Source organism: Cyprinus carpio, chromosome A1 (assembly GCF_018340385.1).
Source record: "Cyprinus carpio isolate SPL01 chromosome A1, ASM1834038v1, whole genome shotgun sequence".
NCBI classification, from domain to species: Eukaryota; Metazoa; Chordata; class Actinopteri; order Cypriniformes; family Cyprinidae; genus Cyprinus; species Cyprinus carpio.
This window is the reverse complement of record NC_056572.1, coordinates 29,365,915-29,382,816: the sequence shown is the minus strand read 5'-3', so window position 1 is coordinate 29,382,816 and position 16,902 is coordinate 29,365,915. Positions and strand designations below refer to the sequence as shown.

The 16,902-nt window shown below is 39.5% G+C and overlaps 1 long non-coding RNA gene across 1 annotated transcript; it reads left to right on the top strand.

The window, feature by feature from the left end:
• The first annotated feature begins 6,527 nt into the window (after window positions 1-6,527).
• On the top strand, window positions 6,528-8,475 carry LOC122145761. Its single transcript, XR_006160561.1, has 2 exons — window positions 6,528-7,414; window positions 8,059-8,475. It is a non-coding gene; the product is annotated as an uncharacterized LOC122145761 (long non-coding RNA).
• The last annotated feature ends 8,427 nt before the right edge of the window (window positions 8,476-16,902 follow it).

The window sequence follows — 16,902 nt, the reverse complement described above, 5'->3', positions numbered from 1 at the left end:
ACAAAAAGGACAAAATCAGAGACTCATTTTTTAAAGGGCCCATTTTTTATTTTTTTCATATACATGTTATACAATTGTGTTTCAACTGTTATTTGCAACTTAATGTGAGTAAAAGTTACTGGTTACTACTTACCTGGTCTGATATTTCCTTTTATGGGTACAGTTTATATCACTTAGCTCCTTTCGAACCTAGCACAGTGTAAGCTTACGTTTAGTGTGTATCACGGTTACATAAACTTGGCGAGCCAGCCAGGAGCTTTGTGAGTAGACTGTTGCCATACAGGAAAGCAAGTTAGAGCGCCACCTGCAGATAACACTTTGAATTGCATTTTTTTTAGTTAAAAGTTAGAAAATTTCAGGGTTGAGTGTTACACCTGTAAAATGGAGATTGTTGAGAACGAAAATATCAAAGTACCAAATTCAGTCATAGTAAGTGGGTTATCCTACACCCCTATAGATGAGGAGATTTTCGATTACTTAAAGCAATGGGGGTCAATCAGTAGGATCTTTAAGATTGAGAATCCTGAGTCTGAATATCACAAACAAGCCATCATCGAGTTTAAATCAGGTGCAACACTGCAGTCACTTGAAACTATACTGCCGCTAGATAGACCCACTTCTGAGGACTCCAATGTCATACACCACGTAAAAACACTAGCTAGTGTTCACAGCAGCAAACTAGGCACTGAAGTCACTCACACTTTTCTGTCTGAACTTAGAAACATAGCCAGATTAAGTGGTGTGTAATTTGAGGACATGTTGCAAGGGGAGTTGACAAGGATTACAGAAACTATTGGAGCACAGGCCCCAGTGGAACAAGTAGAGACAGTTCATGAGCCAACTCCGCCAGTGAGTGAAAGGATAGAGCCCATCTTACCTATGACTCAAGCTCAGCCCAGACCCACACCAGCTCAACTGGGACAACATCATAACTCCACTGAAACTCCACTGAAACTCCACTTAACCCTCACTCCACTGGTGAATTAAGTCAAACTGTTGGTGAAAGACAGTCTTACATTGAACCAACAGCTACATTCACTCCATCTGTTATGAGGGATCCCATGCCTAACTTTACCTTATCTCCTGATCACCTCAGCACACCTGAAGTTCAACGGGTAGTGGTGGAACACATTGTGAAAAAGTGCAGAAATTTCATCTCAATTGCACTCACCGGCCAAATTGAGGATTTTCTCAGGAAAAAGTCCCTTGCCCGAACTATGAGGTGGATTATGAAACCTGGCGAACCAGTGTTGACTTCTACTTGACTGATCCCACTGTTTCTCATTCGCAGTTGGTGAGAAGAATTGTTGATAGCCTTTTACCCCCTGCTGCTAATGTAGTGAAGCCTTTAGATCGTCATGCTACTCCACAAGATTACCTGAGTTTGCTTGACTCTGCATATGCAACTGTAGAGGATGGTGATGAGTTATTTGCAAAATTTCTTAACACTCACCAGAATTCAGGTGAGAAACCATCTACCTACCTTCATAGACTGCAGTCATCCTTGAGTGCCGTTGTGAAAAGGAGGGCTGTTAGTGCCAGTGATGCAGACAGACAGCTTCTCAAACAGTTCTGTAGAGGGTGTTGGGACAATACAGTGATCACAACTCTCCAGCTGGAACAGAGACAAAATAAACCACCCACCTTCTCAGAGTTTTTGTTGTTGTTGCGGACTGAAGAGGATAAGCGAGCCGCCAAGGCAAGTCGAATGAAGCATCACCTCGGATTCACAAAAACAAAAGCCCAGGCTAATGCACAAGCTGTGTGTGTCGATGGAATCCCTGATTATGACATGAAAATCCAAGATAACAGTATACCTTCGACCATGAAACAGATTCAAAAACAGATAGCTGACCTCCAAGCTCAGATTGCTGCTTTCATCAGTTTCCAAGGGAGAGAAAGCAGTGAGAAATAAAGTGCCTAATGCTCAGAGGGCTAAGCCAAAAGAGAGCCAGCCTGTGTCTCAGAAGCAGTCCTCAGCTCAGTTTGTGACCACTAAGAGACCACGGCCTTGGTACTGTTTTAAATGTGGGGAAGATGGTCACATAATTACCAGCTGCAGTAACCCTGCTAATCCTGTGCTGGTTGACGCTAAAAGAAAAGAGCTAAAACAAAATCAACAGGCTTGGGATGAGAAGACTGCATCAAGCAACCCCTCCACTTTAAACTAGAAGCGGTTCCTGTGGAAGGACGATCAGGAACCGAAAAACAGAAAAGTCCTCAAGAAAAGCTTAAAACCAAAGCAATATTGAAAAAACAGGAAGTAAAACAAGCCAGGAGTGTCCCAAAAGGACTTGTTGGACGAAAGAGCACAGCTAATGTTGAAGTTGGTGGAGTCGGGTGCAACTGCTTACTCGATACAGGTTCGCAGGTTACCACCATATCCCAGTCGTTCTACAATGACCATCTGTTAGAGTACATAATCAAACCTGTGAGTGACATATTAGAGGTTGAAGGAGCTAATGGCGAACCTGTCCCTTACGCTGGATATGTTGCGATAAATCTGAAGTTTCCTAAAGAGTTTATCGCTTCAGAACCAGAAGTAGAAACTCTAGCTTTGATAGTACCAGACACTCGCTCAAACAGCAGTATACCAGTACTCATTGGGACGAACACTCTGGACCCTCTTTATGAAGAGTACTGTGATGACAACACTCTCAGATCTACCACATTTTGTGGTTATGCCCAAGTACTCAGAACCCTGCAGCTACGACACCAGCAACGCTTCGGTGGTAGACTAGGACCAGTAAAACTCAGAGGCAGGACACCTGCCACAATCCCTGCTGGTGAGAAGGTCATACTACAAGGAGTTGCTGGTGCAAGAACCATTACCAATGAGTCATGGGTGTTGTTGGAGCCTCCATCGATGTCATCCTTACCTGGTGGAATCTTCACAGACTGTTGTCTTATCACCATGCCAACTCAACATCCTTACAAGGTACCTGTAATACTGAGAAACGAAACGGAACATGATATAACACTACCAACTAACTGTATCATTGCTGAGCTAGCAGTAGTTCAAGACATTTTGCAAGATGCTCATCCTTTTGAAAAACCTACTAACCCAGATGAAGAATCATTTCCTTCTGATAATCAGCGAGATGCAGCCACCTCTAGTCGAAAAGAGAAAAAACTGGAGCTTGACTTTGGCGATTCACCCACTTTCTGAGGAGTGGAAGACAAGAATAATCGAGAAGCTAAATAACTACTCTGATGTTTTCGCTCATCATGACCTTGACTTCGGTCACACAACAAAAGTCAAACATCACATTCGTCTGAAAGATGAAATGCCATTCAAACAGCGACCTCGCCCAATACATCCACAAGATTTTGAAGCAGTGCACCGCCATCTCAAAACCCTTCTTGACGCTGGAGTTATCAGGGAATCTGAGTCCCCCCCTTTTCATCACCAATTGTAGTCGTCAAAAAGAAGAATGGTGATATCAGACTGTGTGTAGACTACAGAAAGCTAAACCTCCAAACTATCAGGGACGCATATGCTCTACCTAATTTAGAGGAGTCGTTTTCTGCACTCAGTGGGTCTCAATGGTTTTCTGTAATGGATCTAAAATCTGGATACTACCAGATCGAGATGGAGGAAAGCGACAAACAAAAAACTGCCTTTGTCTGCCCTCTAGGGTTTTGGGAATGGAACCGCATGCCACAAGGGATAACGAATGCACCCTCCACATTTCAGCGTTTGATGGAGAAGTGCATGGGTGATATGCATTTGAGGGAAGTGCTCGTTTTCCTTGATGACTTGATTGTTTTCTCAAAGTCTTTGGAAGAACATGAAAAACGACTGATCAGTGTCTTGAACCGACTAAGAGATAGTGGCCTTAAGCTATCACCAGAAAAGTGCTGTTTCTTCCAAACATCAGTACGTTACTTAGGGCACATTGTATCAAGGAACGGAGTTGAGACAGATCCAGAAAAGGTTAAAGCACTCAAGACCTGGCCGAGACCTCAGACCCTGAAAGAATTAAAATCCTTCCTGGGTTTCTCTGGTTACTATCGGAGATTTTGTACAAGATTATGCCAAGATTGTGAAGCCTTTGACCAACCTGACTGCTGGTTATCCACCAACTCAAAGGAGAAACAAGCCAACCCAACCACCTGGCAAATACTTTCACCCCAAGGAGCCTTTTGCGGAAAGATGGACCTCTGCTTGTCAGCAGGCTTTCGAGAACATCATAGACAAGCTCACATCGTCCCCTGTGTTAGGATTTGCAAATCCTAAATTACCATATACCCTTCACACAGATGCCAGTACAACTGGACTTGGAGCGGCATTGTATCAGGAACAGGATGGACAGAGCCGTGTCATTGCCTACGCCAGTAGAGGATTATCACGCAGTGAGGCAAGATACCCAGCGCATAAGTTGGAATTTTTTAGCCTTAAAGTGGGCTATCACTGAAAAAATTCCACGACTACTTGTACGGTAACTACTTCCAAGTTGTCACTGACAATAATCCGCTGAGGTATATACTTACCACTGCTAAACTAGATGCCACTAGCTATCGTTGGCTAGCTTCACTGTCCACTTTTACGTTTGACATCACATATCGGGCAGGCAAGCAGAACCAGGATGCTGACGGGTTGTCAAGGAGGCCTCATGGTGATTTAATAAATGACAACCAGTCTCAGGGTGAAAGTCAGAGGATACATGAGTTCACTTCTCACCATCTAAATCCTGAGAGCAATGATTTCTGCTGCAAAGAAACAGTCAGGGCGGCCTGTCAGTGCCATATTCTTGTTTGTGGTGAGGAAGACTTCACTAATCCCTGCTTAGTAGAGTCTCTAGCTATACATCCAGAGGCCGTCCCTACTGAGTTTGAGGAGGAAGGATTCCCAAGTCTTCTTACAGTTCCAAACTACAGCACAGATGAGCTAGCAAAACTACAACGAGCAGACCCAGTTATCAGAAACATCATAGAATGTATTCAGTCCCAAGAACCTGTACCTACCAGTTGCAAGGCTGAGTCACCAGAGTTTCAGCTGATGCTCAGGGAGAGGAGTCGTCTTGAATTGAAGGATGACCTATTGTACAGGAGACGACAGTGTGACAATAGACCAGTTTTCCAACTTGTTCTGCCACATGTGTTAAGGTCATCAGTACTTACCAGTCTCCATAACCAGATGGGACATATGGGTATTGAACGTACTCTTGAGCTGGTTAGGTCAAGGTTCTATTGGCCAAAAATGGCTTCTGATATTGAGACAAAGATCAAGAACTGTGAGAAAAGTCAGCCAGAGAAAGCTGCACCTCTGGTCAATATCCACACCAGCAGGCCAATGGAACTGGTTTGTATGGAATTTTTGTCTTTGGAACCGGATAGTCATAACACCAAAGATATCCTGGTTATCACCGACCACTTTACACGGTATGCAGTGGCCATTCCAACGAGAGATCAAAAGGCCAGCACAGTTGCCAAATGTCTATGGGAGCAGTTCCTCAGTCACTATGGGTTCCCAGAACGTCTCCATAGTGATCAGGGGCGCGATTTTGAGTCGCGAACCATCAAAGAGCTCTGTGTTTTGGCCGCCATCCGTAAAGTGAGGACAAGCCCATATCATCCCAGAGGAAATCCAGTGGAGCGATTTAATCGCACATTACTGAGCATGCTGGGAACCTTGCAGGAAAAGGAGAAGACAAAGTGGAGTGAGCATGTCAAACCACTCACTCATGCATACAATTGCACGAGAAACGATGCCACAGGGTTTTCACCATATGAATTGATGTTTGGTCGGCAGCCCAGATTACCCATAGACATCGCATTTGGGTTACCAGTTAAAGACAGTTCATCTACTTCACATTCCCAGTATGTGAAAAATCTCAAGTCTCAATTGAGGGAAAGCTATCAGCTTGCAACTAAAAACGCGGAAAAAGTGGCTGATAAGAACAAAAAGAGGTTTGATGTGCGAGTAAGAGAATCCACACTTGAGGCAGGAGACAGAGTTCTTGTGCGAAATCTTCGACTTCGCCAAAAGCACAAACTGGCTGACCGATGGGAGTCAAAAGTCTATATTGTGCAAAAGAGAGCAGGAGACTTACCCGTCTATGTGGTGTGTCCTGAAGGTCAGGATGGGCCAACTCGCACATTACATCGTGATTTGCTCCTACCTTGTGGTTTCCTTTCTGAAGAAGAGGAAGTTGTCGAGCCAAAACCCGCACGTAGGCTCAGAACCAAGCAGACATTTTCCCAACCAAGTGAACAACTTACCTGTTCAGAGGATGATGATGATATGGATCCTCAATTTTACCCCATCAAAGTTTCTGAAGTAGAGACAACACTGTTTAAAGTCATGGATATGCCTAAGGAAAATGGTGAGGCAGCTCGCAGGAGAAGCACACGGGTTGGAGCTGAATACTTACCTGTTGATTCTGAAACCCTACCTGGCATGGAACAACAAAGCTTACCTGGAACCTTACCTGACGTGTCCTCTGCTGGAAACGGTCCTAATTCTGTGGAGAGAAGTTCCATGTGTTTGGAGCCTGAGGAAAACTTACCTGTTTGCAGTGGAACCCGAGGAAAACTTACCTGTTGAAGTTGAACCTGAAGAGAACTTACCTTTTGCAGTTGAACCTGAGGAAAGAATTGAAAAAATGGATGGAGATATGGAAACAGAGAGAGTAAATGAGATCAACACATCCCAAATGGAAAAGGAACTATCAGTACAACATCTAGAGGAGTACCTACATGAGCAACTTGCAATGGGAAGAGAGGATTCGCAATGTCAGTCTCAAAAGAATAGCCCCCAAACAGATATAACCAGTGACCCAAGTTCTACTGTTGAAACAGACAATGACATCAATGAGATAACCAGTGAACCTCCTCGTAGGTCAGAACGTCCCAGAAGAGCACCTAGGAAATTTACTTACCCTCAACTTGGCAGTCCCTTGATTTCTTTTGCCCAGACCATTCTAGAGGGATTTAATCGAGCTTTAGTTGAAACGTTTGAAAATAATCATTAGAAAAAGAGAACATGAAGGGACTCATGTTAGTTAAGGAGGGGAGTGTGTAACCCAGTGGCAATACAGGGTTAAAATTACTTTAAAATTGTATTAAAATAGTGTAATATCCCTTTAAGAAAAAAAAACAGCCAAAATAGTGTAATATCCCTTAGGAAGAAATCAGCCAATCAGGAGTGATAGTTCCTCCCCTAGCTGAACATGATTGACAGGAGACGAGGCAAATTGCGTGATTCAACCATGCGCGCGAGTATGTGAGAGAAAGAGAGAAGACGAACACGATTGATGGCGACGGGAAACGAGAGGAAATTTACAGATATAAAGTTAACAGAGTGATAAAAGTGAGTGTATTAGCAAGCTAAAGAACCAACACAGAAGACAGAATAAGGAGGAGCAACCGAGAGTTTGGAAAACTCCGTTTTCCACCTGTATTTGTCTCGGTAAGCTAGTGAACTGCATGATGTTAATATCGCTTGCTAACTGTGATACAAAGCTTATAAAGAGTACAGAAATAGTAAGCTGATATTTAAGTTACTTGAACACAGCTGTTTATTGTTCATTTGTTTTGTTTTAAGGAATAGCTGAGTGAATTACACAGCATTTCTATTGAAGGGAATGTTATAAAAAATACTTTATGGTTTCTATGATGATTTTTAATGTTGTGAATGGAAATGTTAAACTTTAATGTTTAAATTCTGCTTTGAGTAGATAAAACATTTTGTTTTAAAAAGGGTACTAAAATTAGAGTATTAATATTGCAACTACAGCAATGTGTTGCAACTTAATTTATGTAGAGCCTGTATTGTTTACAGTTTTTCTCTAATCCAAGGATATAAGAGTATGCCATTTTTGTTGATTTATTATCAGCTGTTATTAATTAAGTATAAGGTTGTGTATGTTATATTCTAGAAATTGAGTTGAGATTTGAAGTTGAACTAAAGTGTGATAAATAGGCCTGAACATGTGATCATTTAGTATTATGCAGCATGTGATTCTTAATGTTACATGGTTGTTATGCTTTAGTATGTCTGTTGTACAACATATATAGAACATTATTTTAAATTTTCCTGTTTGAAATAAACAGGTCAGGTCTTATGAACAGAGTGAAAACTACTTGGAAGATCCTTCTCTATCGATGGCGAGCCTCCCAGTGTGATTGTGAAGAGACGCAGACCAACTCATCGAACGTTTCCTATGGTGGTAGGAAAGTATCAGTCGCCTGAGCTGGTACCCACTTTCATCCAAGTGCAAACTTCCTTTTAAAAGGAGGAACTGTCACAGAACTGGTGACACACACTTTTGACACCGAACTATTGACAGGATTGATTAATACAGAAAGTGATCACAAAACAGACTTTAACGACTACAAAAGGACAAAATCAGAGACTCATTTATTTTAAAGGGCACATTTTTATTTATTTTTTTCATAAACATGTTATGCAATTGTGTTTCAACTGTTATTTGCAACTTAATGTGAGTAAAAGTTACTGGTTACTACTTACCTGGTCTGATATTTCCTTTTATGGGTACAGTTTATATCACTTAGCTCCTTTCGAACCTAGCACAGTGTAAGCTTACGTTTAGTGTGTATCACGGTTACACTTTCAATCAGTATCTCATAAGTCAATTAACCTTCACCGAATCTCTTTATTTCTTATTGTTCATGTTCTTGCATTAAATTGAGCCTTCAAAACTGGTTTCATCATCAATAAACCTCATTCTGGTTACAACATGTATCACTGTCTGACTAATCTGACCACAATCCAGAGGCTATGACTGTAAACTCTTGTTTTGAACCACAGACTAAATTTGAGCTCAGCACCTGTGAAGGGTTTGAAAAGTTTCCAGGGTTATAATAGAAGAAAAAGAAAGAAAGAAAAGATTGAGATCATTTTGCATCCCTATCACTCTTAGAAATTAAGGTTCTGAAAGGGAGTTTTTAGCAGTGATGCCATAGAAGAACCATTTTTGGTTCCTCAAAGAACCTTTCAGTGATCAGTCCTTAAAGAACCATTTTCTGTAGTGTGAAGAATTTTTTTTTTTTTTTTTTTGAGAGAGAGAAAGGAAACTTTATTTTTAATTGTGATCATTGCTGGCAGTGTGAGCTGGTGGTATTCTTGTCATCAGTCTTTGTCTAAAAACAAGTGATTCAAGGCATGTTGGAACACCAATCTTATAAATGTAAAGTTTATCATATGCCCGTTCAAAGTTCTGCTTTTACAACCATGACTTATTTTTTCACCTCTCTCGACCATTGCAGTGTAAAGAAAGCAAATCAGGTTACAGCAATCCTCTTTTTGGATTATTTTCTTAGGGTTTGGCCGTTATAACTCAAATCACTCCCTGCATGTCTCACACACACACACGCACACACACACACCCGCAGGCTCAGCAAATGTTCGAAGATAATTTATCTCACAGTTTATATTGCGTACACCAGCACTCAGGTGACTGCTCTGAAATGAAGCCTTCATGTCAGAAATCATCCCGGATTGGATTCTAACACACTCCATGTATGTGCAGTGCTGTGTTCACTTAAGCTCATGCAAGAGCATTTAACTGAAGGCTTATGAACACTCAACATTGCCCCTTGCCCCTCTTTCTGACACAATTGGTCCGGCTGAAGGTGTCTCCTGGGAGACATTAGTCAGTGAAAAAGCAAATACTCAATTTTGAATCCATGTTTTCAATTTGGAGGCACATGGTTTGAATTAGGGTCATGCTTAGTGAGGTGGGTGAGTGGGAGGGTTAGCCTCAGGACAGAGGTTTACACCCACAAAACCCTCACACCCTCAATTACACTTTAACAGTCAGCTTTGTTTCAGGTCTTGGGGACTGTTGAATTCAAGATGGTTATGGTTATTTGTTTGTTGAGTTAGCCTATTTATTTATTTTACAGTAATTAAATTGTGCAGCTAACACATTCCAGGAGAAAAATCAGTCATCATTTTATTCACCCTCATGTCATTCCAAACCTTTATGAGTCAATGCAACAATTGACCCCACTGAAGTTTAGAATGACATGAATATGAAAAAAATACAACAAATATTAGAAAAATGTCTTAAAATGAATTTTAAAAATAAAAGAAATGTGTAAACTATTTTATACTTAGAGTGTTTGCACTACAATACATTATATAGGATATATATTCAGCAAGGATTAGAAAAATGGATGCATGGATATTTGAAAACTGTTTATATCAGAATCAAAATGTAGCATTATTGTCCATGTACTTTGCACTTAAAATAATTAGACTTGGTGATTTGCTCCAAAAATCATATATATATATATATATATATATATTAAAAATAAAGCACAATGATAGGCTTTATAATATTATATAATGTTTCGTGCAATATATTACAATATTATAAAATATACATTACTATACATGGGGTGTAAAATGGTGTGCCAGTTGAAGAGAACGACTGTAATGCCTGATTAATGGAATCTATTGGTATTAACTTTATAACTATAGGTAGCCTAATACATTTTATGTATATACACCATGCTTCCAAAGTTCAAATACACTTTGCATTCCAAGACATTATAGAAAATATATTAAAAATCATTTCCAGTGCGTAATGCTGTATTATTCAAGGTTAGCACAAACCTATTCTGTGGTTTCCAGAAAGATTTTCATTGCTTTCACTCATTGGCAAATCAACCGCTTTTGGCATCTAAAATAATTTTTCATTTCCAGTTGAGGGATTAGTTGTGCCTTTTTTTTTCACCCTAGTGCTACTCGTTTGGAAAAGTTTTCTGATTCTGAAAATAGGCACGAGTGCTAGTCTGGAATTCTTGGATTACATCATCCGTTATGATGTCATCGTCACTGGGTGACTTTGGCACGTTACCGAACGGGTGAAGTCAGGCAGAATTTTTGCCGTCGCTGCCCAGTGCAAATCATTTAAAACGGAGCCTCAGGGTCACTGTATAGCCTACGCACGGACAACTGTGATCCCTCCATCCGCTCTCCTTTCCTTTCATTACTTGTCTCTTCAAGTGGACAGTCGAGAGAGGGTGACGTCTTCGTTTAAAAAAATAAAATAAAATAAATAATAAAAAAGGGAATGGAAGCCTGTGTTTTTCTCTTGGGGGACATCATAATGATTTGATTTACTGGCGGTCATTTGATCAACAGCGTACGCTCCACTCCCTAAACACACACTCCTCCTCGAGAAAGAAGCAGAGGCAGACGTCCCCACGAACAAATCACTAACCGATTTTGTGCCGAATTCTTCACCCCTGCCAGATTCTGCATCCCCTCGTTGAAGTCACTACCTGAATGCCTAATCCCAACCCCACCCCTTAATCCTAACCCCTCCCCCACACCTACTCCTAAACCTACCAATACCAAGGGAATTCAATCCGGACACGCCTCAAATTCAGGCTCCAAAACGGACATCTCGGGGCTGAAATCACATTTATTCTCATTAGACTTCGATAGTGTCAGCTGGAGGCAGGGGAGGCGCGAGCCAGGGTCGTAAAAACTACCTCACTACCTTTACCCGCCATTACCTCATACAGATCACATCACACCCATCAGCCCTCCTCCAGTCAACGCCGAAGCTGCACGCTGCCTTATGGTTTTAATGTTCAATCGCTTTTTTCCCCTTTTTTGCCGGTCAGGTTTACCGGCTTCTTGTCAAACTATACTCTCGGTAAACATGAAAAGAAAATGGCCTGTCGTCAACCTTCAAACATAAAGCAGTTTTCAACAGGTTTTGAGGTTGGGTGAGTCATATATATATGGCCTATAGCCTATGCAAGTCTTTACTTGTCTTACGCAACCAGAAGTACACCTTTTGTATTTGTATATGCTTGCATTGCATTAATCTGTTCCAAAATTCCTGTGACCTAATTCAGCTCATCCAGGTTAACAGAATTTTAAGTACTTTAGGATGGCAGAATAACAACACATTTGATATTTTACCATTTAGCAGTTTTTTATTAACATGATTATTAAATTGATAATGACATTTCAAACATCTTGTGTTATGAGAGTTCAGCTTTGAAAAAATGCATTTAAGAGTGTATACATTTAACATATTTTTTAAGTTTAAAAGCTTTTAAGCCACATATTCAACACTCTCAGGTCAGTTTGTAAGTATTTTACATTTTGTCAAATTGGTGACTAATTCATATGAATTTGTCCCATCTCATTTGTACATTTATGTGCGAGCTGTTTACGTCCCACTGACGGTTTGTGGTGGGGTTAGGCAGGAACCGTCATGCTTTATTTTTCTAAAAATCATGTGTCAATGCAAATCACATCATATGAAATTGTTACCATGTAAAATAGTTTCTTTTTAATGAAGGGGAGGAGCTTTCATATTCTAGAGCATTTGATTGGCAGGATGAGTCATCAATATTTTTGGTCAGCTTTCCCTATTTTAAATGCATATATCTACGAGTGAATTTTGTTACATTTAAGGAGTAGCCTACACTATCAAATTAAATAGTCCAAAAACTAAAACATGGACTAAAGGACAAAGAATGGTGACACAATGGGGTTGTGACCTCAGGGTTGAGAACCTCTAGTCTGTCAGTCATCAGATCACCTTTTAGGCCACCAGAGTTTTTATCTCCCAATTATACATCAGTTTCAATCTACAGATGTCCAGAAAGTTTCTATTTCAGTTTTGTCAACGGCACTCAGGCTTTCCTTTGGCCAGCCAAACCCCCACCACCACCACCGCCCCCCGCTCATTTATCATTCACAGTAAATATTTTGTCAGGATGCTTTTTACAGATGGCTGTTTGTTTCACAGCGACAGCAGAGGTCAATAGAGATGGCTCCATGAGATGAACTGGCTCTCTCCCCTGAGACATGCGTTTTCAGTGAGGCCCAGTGATAGATGAAGTGTGCGAGGGATCGGTTTGGGCCCGTGTTCAATCAAACTTCATGCCTTACATTACACTGGATGAGGTACGGGTATTTGATGGGACCTGTTTTATGTACTATAGGCCATGGAGCTTGGCATCGTTTGCACTGGTGAGTGTTTAGTAGCTATTAAAATGAAGATTATTTTTCATTTTGCATGTCGTAAATCCAGTGTAAGTTTAGATGGAAATGAATGACAGATCTGCTGTTTTGCCACAAAACCCTCCCATATCCTTTTTGACTCTGGTTACATTTGTACACTAATTGAGAGCTGGCATAAGTATTTAAACTTTAACAGAACTTTAAAGGAAAAGTCCACCAAAATGAAAATTTGCTGAAAAAGTATTCGCTCTTAGGCCATCTTAGATATAAATGAGTTTGTTTCTTCATCAGAACAGATTTGTAGAAATTTAGCATTACATCACTTGCTCACCAATGGATCCTCTGCACTGAATGGGTGCCGTCAGAATGAGAGTCCAAACAGCTGATAAAACAACACAATAATCCACAAGTAATCAGCATGACTCCAGCCCATCAGTTAATGTCTTGTGAGGTGTAAAGCTGCATATTTGTAAGAAACAAATTCATCAAGACTTTTTAACTTCAAACCATTGCTTTGAAATTGATAGTTTTCTATCCATAATATTGATTTCTCCAGTGAAGCTACCTCATTAGAGAGAAATTTCAGGAGAGAAGTATGCTCAGAATTGACAGTTGCTAGTAAATTTCACAGTTGATTACAAGAAACGGCAAGTAACACATTGAATTAAATGTGAATATTTGAAGTACAAAGAATAAGATCTATATATATTGTTTTTTTTTTTTAGAAAGTCATAAAGGTTCGGAAAAACGTGAGGATGAGTAAATAATGGAAGACTTCATTTTTGGTTGAGCTATTCATTTAATTTTTATCTTAATAGTTATCATAAGGATATTTGGACTTGTAGACATCAAGCTTAAATCAACAGTAGTGAAAAGACAACAACATACACTCCCAGTATAAGTGGCATAAATCAAATGAAGCAGTGAAGGTAATAAATTAAAAATGTATTTTTTCATCAGAACATGGTTTTGCTTACTGATTTGATTTATTGTGTAGCTATCTTTCTTTCTTTCTCGTGCTCTTTTTTGCACACACACACACACACACACACACACACACACACACACACACACACACACACACACAAAGTTACTTGCACACGCAAAAACAAGAAAGCGAAACACAAAAACCATTGAGGTGTTTCTTGGGCTCAAGCCACATACAGTGATGTCACTGTGCTTATTCTGAGTCTTTTGCTCTAATGTATGCTGACTTAAGCAGCCAAGAACACACACACAATCACACAACACACAACACACAACTACTACCCTAAATATATATTCTGTATCTTATAGATCATAGCGTTATGGGCTGCAGTTTAGTGAAAAGGGTTTTCATTTTTGAGATTATTAGTATTTTCAAGCTGTGTCATTGTACTAGATTGCATCTTGCTTTTAGGTAAGGTAGACTGGGACAGTAATGATAATTGTAACACATTTAGGCTTTTCCTCAAACATTTGGGCTGTCATTGCTTGTAATGTAAATACATGTAAAGTAATACAAATAAATGTATTACTTAATATATTAACAAGTCAGATATAATTACACTAGAGGTAGACAAATACAGATGCTGATTTTATAACACCACACCATATTTTTTAAAAGTAACTGAAATAGTTCTGTAATGTAAATTTATGTTTAATTTCCACTTAGAGGAGACTTACATTTATACAGGACTTTCACTGGATTCTTTTTTATTTTTTTATTTTTTTGTAATATTGCTACCCAATCAGACCCCAAAAATTGTAAAAATCAAATGACGACCAACTGAAAATTGCATTTTTAAATTGCACCAAATAATTAAAAAATAATCCATATTACTGCAACTTTCTGCAACTCACATTCAGTGAGCTTGTTGTGCTTTAAATTATTACTCAACATTCTCAACAATTATCCTGCTTTACAATTCTGACTGTAGTATTACTTTGCAATCTCGCATATTTAATGCAAATGTATGTTGTCTTACCAAACCAAGTGGCATTTGTTTCATAGGTGCATGTATTGTGCTTGTTTTCCGGACACTGAAGTTTATTCCTGGTTTAGACTAACTGAAGTGTTTAAAGCACATTTGTGGTGGAGATTTTAGACCAGACAATCACGTAATGACCAAAGTAGAAAATTATTCCTCAGAGGGTTTCTCTGTTTACCTTCTTTACTTAGACAAAACACATACTGTTTAATTTTAAAGGGATAGTTCATCCAAGAAATAAAAATTCTGTTATCATTTACTCACCCTTATGTTGTTTCAAATGTATTTGACTTTTTCTTGTGTGGAACACAAAAGAAGATTTTTTTCAGAAAGTATAAGCTGCACTTTTTTTTTTACAAAATGCAAAAAATTACTTGAATCATTAAAAAAATGTTGTATAATTGCGTAAAAGTGGAAAAATATTTTATATATTGTTCTCTGTTATATTACATTCAAAAGTAAAGCTGGTTAATGTGCTTCAGTTGAAATGTTCTAACTATTTTCTGTCACTTTCATTCTTTTTTTTTCAACATTTGAAAAAAGAAAAGAAAAATCCATGTTACTGCAGCTTTCTGTGATTCTGAATTGAGGAATTATGCATGCATATACCAAATATGGTTGCAGTGAGTGCATTGTGCCTTAAATTATTACGCAAAAATTATTAAGCATTAAAATGATCCTGCTTTCCCCTACATTTCAGTATTTATATATTGTTTCAAATTAAGGCTGGTAAATATGCTTAATTTGAAATGTAGTTTGTCTTGATTATCATTTGGATATTCTAATATTTCAAATTTTCTCTGTTGCTCATCCTCCTTTTTCTTTTTTGTTCCCAGCAACACTTGAGAGTCTCTGAGCTCTAAACAGATTCCGAGTCCCCGCAACTACTCCTGTGGGAGTTGGACACACTGTATGTTTAGTCTACAGTATGACCAAAAAAAGACAACGATACAACAAGCATGCAAACACTCACATACACGTGAAATGCACAAATAAAAACTGGATTAGTATGTTTCTGTTTAACAGTCCATGGACAGTGTGCAGGGTAGTGTTTTGTGCATGTGCGTCTGGCTGTGCTGCGTGTCTTTGTATTCGGAGGTGTGTTATGATGATGACATCATCCTCCCCAGTCTCCTGTGCTATTGTTTTGTCCCGCATCTATTAGGGAATGTCAATTATGGGCATGAACATTGGTTATAAACGTTCTTACTTTTTTGCTATCATGTACCTATCTATTTTTCATGTTTAAAACAGTCGCACGTAATGAACTCGTGGTGTTGTGAGTCTGATGAAATCGTGAAGTTTTTAGTTATACCAGCCAGCCAGTCGGGGTCCTTTCCTCCTTTGTAAGATGATGTTTGGCAGGGGTGGGCAGTGGTTCCCTGTCTTACACTTGTCTGCTGTGGGGTGGCCGCAGATGTGTCAGTCCCACATATGAATCATAGTGATTTACATGTGTCTTTTCAATCCCCCTGAGTGGCTCATTCAGTGAATTAAGAGCAAGGCATTGAGACAATCAATTTTATCACAACGGGGCCCGTTCCAGGGTGACATCATCGCCTGTTCACGGGAATGAGGTGGAAGAGAGGAACAAAAAGAAAATTTAACATGGTAGCCATAGTTTCAGCGAAAGTACCATCATTCATACTAAAGCAAGTATGCTTAGGTTGGGAATTAGAACCAAACCCTAAGTATTAATATTTGGTGTGAAATTCGTCCCACACTGTTTGTGCTACGGACTCGAATGATACCTCCAATTGTTCGGCCTGTTATAGAGAGGTGTGCTGTTATTGTTTTGCGTGAGTAGGCTTACTCAACTTGTCTGCCGGATGATAAAATCAACAAAAAAAGAATAATTATCATTGAGACGGCAATGGACTATGCTGTCTTGTGCTAATCTATTTTATATATGTAGGCTATATGGTTATACATGAATGATGTATAATAATCCACATCTATCTATATGCT